At 39.5% G+C, this 5,505-nt stretch overlaps 1 long non-coding RNA gene across 1 annotated transcript; it reads left to right on the plus strand.

The window, feature by feature from the left end:
* The first annotated feature begins 740 nt into the window (after nt 1-740).
* On the plus strand, nt 741-3,351 carry LOC131693732 (uncharacterized). Its single transcript, XR_009306306.1, has 3 exons — nt 741-1,525; nt 2,167-2,268; nt 3,149-3,351. It is a non-coding gene; the product is annotated as an uncharacterized LOC131693732 (long non-coding RNA).
* Nucleotides 3,352-5,505: the final 2,154 nt, after the last annotated feature.

A 5,505-nucleotide genomic window follows, 5' to 3' on the forward strand; every position in this document is an offset into this window, starting at 1 on the left:
ATAAAATCATCCGGCAGCTCTGCACACACTGCATTGCCGACGTTAGTTAATTAGCCTCCGTATAATGTGGGTGTAATCGGTGTAAATACGAGGTATCCCACTGAGACGTCCAAAAAATTGTTTCAAAATCGTTCAACACGGGTCCAACGATGGACGTTTGTTGAACGGTTATTTGGACGTTGTCCAAATTGGTCCAACGAACGTCCTTCATTGGACGATTTTGAAACCAACCGTTCTTAGAGGGATGTTTCAGTCAGATTTGTCTTCATTCTGAAATGAGAAAATCCATCTCCCATTTGAAATGCATGGGGAACAAAATCAAAATCCCGTTTTCAAATTTCCGAAGCATGCAGTAGCCTTTACTCCGAAGTGACTTTCGTGTACTGGAACAAACATACAGTATATATGTATATATAATTATGGCACAATTACAGTTTTCCTCTCCAACAGAAAGTTGTTTTAAGATGTTGCTTGCGATACCCTAGTAGATCGAGGAGATTAAGTGGGTTTATCGAACTTATTTTTTTTTTCAAATTGCGTGCTTTTCAAATTATCTTATGATTAACCCAAATTTTAACTAGTAGTATTTACAGTAATTGCATGGTGTATGGAATACTAAGGTTTGTTATGTGGTGTATGTTATGAGTAGTACATCCATCTAACCTTTACTAAATCAATGACTAATTAATAATGCGTTTTTTCTTTTGCTGTTTCTTTTTCGGAAACACTCGAAAGGACACCGGAATGTAAAAACTACTGCACGTATGCCTACGACTGTCATATCGCAATCATAAAACGTTCCGGCGATTAAGTTCACGTTAGCACTTGTGCTTTTATAAACGCGGTCTCAAGTATGATTGCACAAACGCGCATTCCAACGCGGTCACGTCCGGAAGCCCTAGCCTAGGTTCAGCCTTCGGTTGGTCGGATCTCAAAAAAGTCACTCTTGTATACAAGACTAACGGGCTGGCAGATAACATGGGTAGTTCCACCTACATGAAAATAACCGAATGAATAATTCGGATACTTCCAACTCGAAATTTTGGAATCAACATCAAATTTGAAATATGCTACGCATGCGTCTGACGCACACAATGTGCACGTCTGAATTTTCGACGTACGACGATGTCATTTGTACAAGCGCATCGCAAGTGATTGTAATGCAATCGCCAGTATTGTGAAACTGCGACAAAGCTCTAGTAATAGACTGGTGCCCACCCTAGGCTTCTCTGGTGTTATGCCGGCCCTGCAAGACTATACGTTTCACAGCGACGTTGCCGGGAACCCTAATGATAAGGGGAAACACATTCTCTTCTAGCATCAGCAGCGTATGTTAAAAACTAAGCATTGGAATCACGGCCCGCGCGAAAATTACGTCGATGGAGAAAAATTTCAAACTGGATCCAAATCTACAGCCACTGATCGAAGATAGATCTGTGAAGAAACCTGGGACTACATCTTGATAAATACAGACCTGCAGGTTTCTTCACGTGGATCTCTTGAAAGAGAGGAGCAACGTATTAAGGTAAGCACTCGTATTGCTATATAGGATTTTCGATGCATGTGCACCGGTCTAGTGGAGTGCACTAGTTTTCCACTTTCTAGGAGAAGTGTCAATGGAACATACCCAGTTTTCTGCTAGAAAGTGCAAAAATGGTGCAGTTCCAGTGCACTCCACTACACCGGTGTTAATGAATCGAAAATCCCACTTATCCACGCACAAACACGCTATCTCTCATACAAACATGTGCGACCCGACGAACTAGATTTACTAGATTACGCATATTACTTAGTTTTTTTTTCTTGATTAAGCACGATTCAGGCGATACTTTCAACTTCCGTCAACAAAAAATAACGTTAACGTCACCACACCGTTCCGTCAGGGTAAGTTGAATGCGTTTATTCACACGTTCCACACGTCAAAACGCTTGGTGTCGTTAATGTTATGTGACTATTCGCAATTAACTGCGTGTAACTAATTTTGACGTTCCGGTGACATGCTGTACCGCAGACGGAAGTCTCACGTATCGTGTAAGTCGTATTTTAAATCTCCATTTTCCATCTCCCAGCTTGTCTAGTCAACTAAACAAAATGTATAGATCAAAAAAACAATTTCAATTTTTAAAATGCTTTAGTAATGTATCCAACTGTTATTTCTCTTTACAGTGGGCATAATCGTCAACACAAGCAAGTCCAAATCTTCTTCAAATTGACATCGTTCTGTATACACTGGAAACACTCATCTTCGAATACAACGCAAGAGTAAATGTATGCATTATTTAACATGTTTGATTCATTATTAAGAGTCTTGAGGGACAATAGACGATCATGCTATTGACGAACAAAAATTCTTTAATATACCATGGTTGTTAAAAATTAAATAACCATAAGGGTCAATCATAAATTACGTAACGCGAAAATTCCCCCCATGTAATAAATTGTCACAAATACCCGGTCAAACCATTCGGAATTTGATTCGGAATCTTGAATGGAGTCATTATGGATTCCAAATCAAATGCAACAACCGATTCTGAGTCGGAATCGGTTGTTGCATTTGATTTGGAATCCATAATGACTCCATTCAGAAATCCGAACCGGTTCCGGAATGAGTTTAACTGGGTATCTCTACTCTGCTCCCTCTCCTATTACGTAACAAATCCTTTAAAAATGTTTTTCTTCGGTAAAAACATGTTACGTGAGGTTCTAGCTTACTCCCATATGTCACAACTTGTCACACCGTCCTAAAAGCGTTACGTAATTTATGAATGGTCCCTAAACAAACCTTAGCGGACCCTACACGGGACAAGAATATTGTCAATAAAAATATTGTCAAGACTGCTTCAATACGTCAATGCCATTTGATTTCTACATGATCAATATTTTTAAGATACCCTTACACGATCAATATATTGATCAATAATCGATTTATTGACAATTGTCATCCCTTCACTGCGGAGTCAAAAATGGCAAGGCTTTCAAGAAGACTGAATAGATTAGACTTAATTTTCCGGCAAAAAAAATACGTCGTGCATACAACCAAAAATAATATCCCTCAAGTGATTCGTATTGATGAATTGAATTGAAGTAATTGATGCTTGTATTTGACAGAGCTGGTATTTCTATAATTTGTTATTTTCTTCATTTGCAGGCATCTTTGAGAGGAAGGATATTGCAAGTGGAATAAGACTGATTTTTTCGGAGCTGTTTTATAGCGTCACCAACCGGTATAAGATGCCGTTAGAAACCTGCATTGCATCCATCAAGGTGTTGGAATTAATCGATAGCGACATTTGCTTTGCATTTGACGAGCTACGGTTACCACAGAACGTGAGCACCATTAAACTGCATATGAGAGCCTCTTATTGTTTAGTTTCTCTTTCGCTAATTACTAGATAGCCTTTCTGTTCTATGGACAATAGGGTAGCTACAACAATTATCGTACTTCGATATCTTCTAGAAAATTATTGAAAAGTTCCTTTAATGATGATGTAATTATCGAAATTAAAAGAGTCCCCCATATACAGATAGGTACCCCAGATAAGCATGTTTATTTTGTTCCTTCACTGATACTGCAGTGGTGTAACACCTAGTACAACATATTTTTTAGCTTTTGTTTTGAAATTAATCAAATTACATTCCTATCAATTGACTGTTTATCTACAAGGCAAGGACTTTTATGAGTTTTCATGATAGTATGTTTACAAGATACATAATAAAAACCAACGTAGGTGTTATTGCATCTCAGGTCAAAAATCTTTGAACAGAATGTAAAATTCGGTAGAATTCCCAATATTCTCATTCTTGTTTACGACGAATGCGAGTTTCTGGTTCGTATTCTCGTTTGCGAGAGGAAACTTCAATGCGCTTACTATTCGTTCGAACGAATCGCGCATTCGTCGTAAACAAGGGCCCTATTCTCACAGTCACATCACCTAGTGAATATAAGAAAATTTCTTTTTAGTCACCAAGTGACGTGACTGTGAGCATAGGGCCCCAAGAGTAAGGGTGAAAACTTTGAAAATAAAAGAAAGCAGTTTTGCCCAAGTCGACGTAAAAATCATTACGAAAAGCAATCAGCAGAAAGATTCAATAGAAAATAGTGAAACTGATAATTTTCCAAGTTTTCTTAGTTGAAACTTACCAATATAAATAAAAATGCAGGATAACACAATTGAATGGAGTAATTCTTTGTAAGTTCTAATAATAAAAATAGTGGTGTGAATATCACATTTCAATATTTATTCTTGTGTTTCCGAGTCATCTACAGTATTATTGGCCTGATCTTCCACAGCATTGTTGACCTCTTCGTTGTCTTTAGCTTTGGCCAGTTTTTCTGCTACCTTTTTTTTGTTATGATTTTTCTTAAATTTTTTGAAAAATGGCGGGTTAGATTGCTGTACGTTTCCGTAGAATGGTTGAGGGCGAGCGCCGTATACAGCAAATGGGTTCAGCGTTGGTGGCAAATGGTTGCCACAAAACGGACAGTACTAAACGAAAATAAAACAAATTAATGAAAAAATTCACATACTTAAGCACTACTTGCACCTTTCCGATCAGTGACGGTTTAGTACCGTGCAGCAGATCGGATAGGTGTAAATTGTGCTTAAGAATGTAAATACACACTTGAGTAACTTACAGTGTACCCTGAATTCATCGTGGGATTTGTTGAACTTCCTGTCGGGTCTTCCTATCGTATCGGGCCTTCCTTCCTGTTGATTAGGGGCGCCTTCCTTTCTGTTGATTGGGGGCTTCGTTACTGTTGGTTAGGGGCACCTTCCTTCCTGTTGGTTGAGGGCGTCTTCCTTCCTGTTGGTTGAGGGCGCCTTCCTTCCTGTTGGTTGGGGGCGCCTTCCTTTCTGTTGATTGGGGGCTTCGTTACTGTTGGTTAGGGACACCTTCCTGTAGGTTGAGGGCTTCTTCCTTCCTTTTGGTTGAGGGCGTCTTCCTTCCTGTTGGTTGAGGGCGTCTTCCTTCCTGTTGGTTGAGGGCGCTTTCCTTCCTGTTGGTTGGGGGCGCCTTCCTTCTTGTTGGTTGGGGGCGTCTTCCTTCCTGTTGGCTTGAGCCTTCCTTGCTGTTGGTTGAGGGCGGTTGGAGTCTTCCTTCTTGGCTGGTTTTTGCTGGACGATTTGTTTAGCTATTCAAAGATTCAAATAAACTGATGCTGCTTCAATGAAACTGTGCTACATTTATACTGGTTCCAATGGCATGCGATTCAAGGAAGCATGCGGAGTGGGGGATTTTTTTCACTATGTACTTGTTCGGAAATATGTGTTAGGTGAGCGAGTCGAACGAATATTATTGTTGCGACCAATACATTGTGGTGGGAGTTGAGGATGCTGAAGCAGTATGAAGAATCGATCTATCAATGTATTGTTTTCCATGTATATATATATATATATAAGTGTCATTCAAATCGTAAACGAGAGCTGGCCAAACAAATGAGTTAAAGGCAGTCGTTCGACAGAGAAGGGGCAAGTGGTTCGGTGCTCTGTTCTTTTGATCGTG

Source organism: Topomyia yanbarensis, chromosome 3 (genome assembly GCF_030247195.1).
Source record: "Topomyia yanbarensis strain Yona2022 chromosome 3, ASM3024719v1, whole genome shotgun sequence".
In the NCBI taxonomy this organism is placed as follows: Eukaryota; Metazoa; Arthropoda; class Insecta; order Diptera; family Culicidae; genus Topomyia; species Topomyia yanbarensis.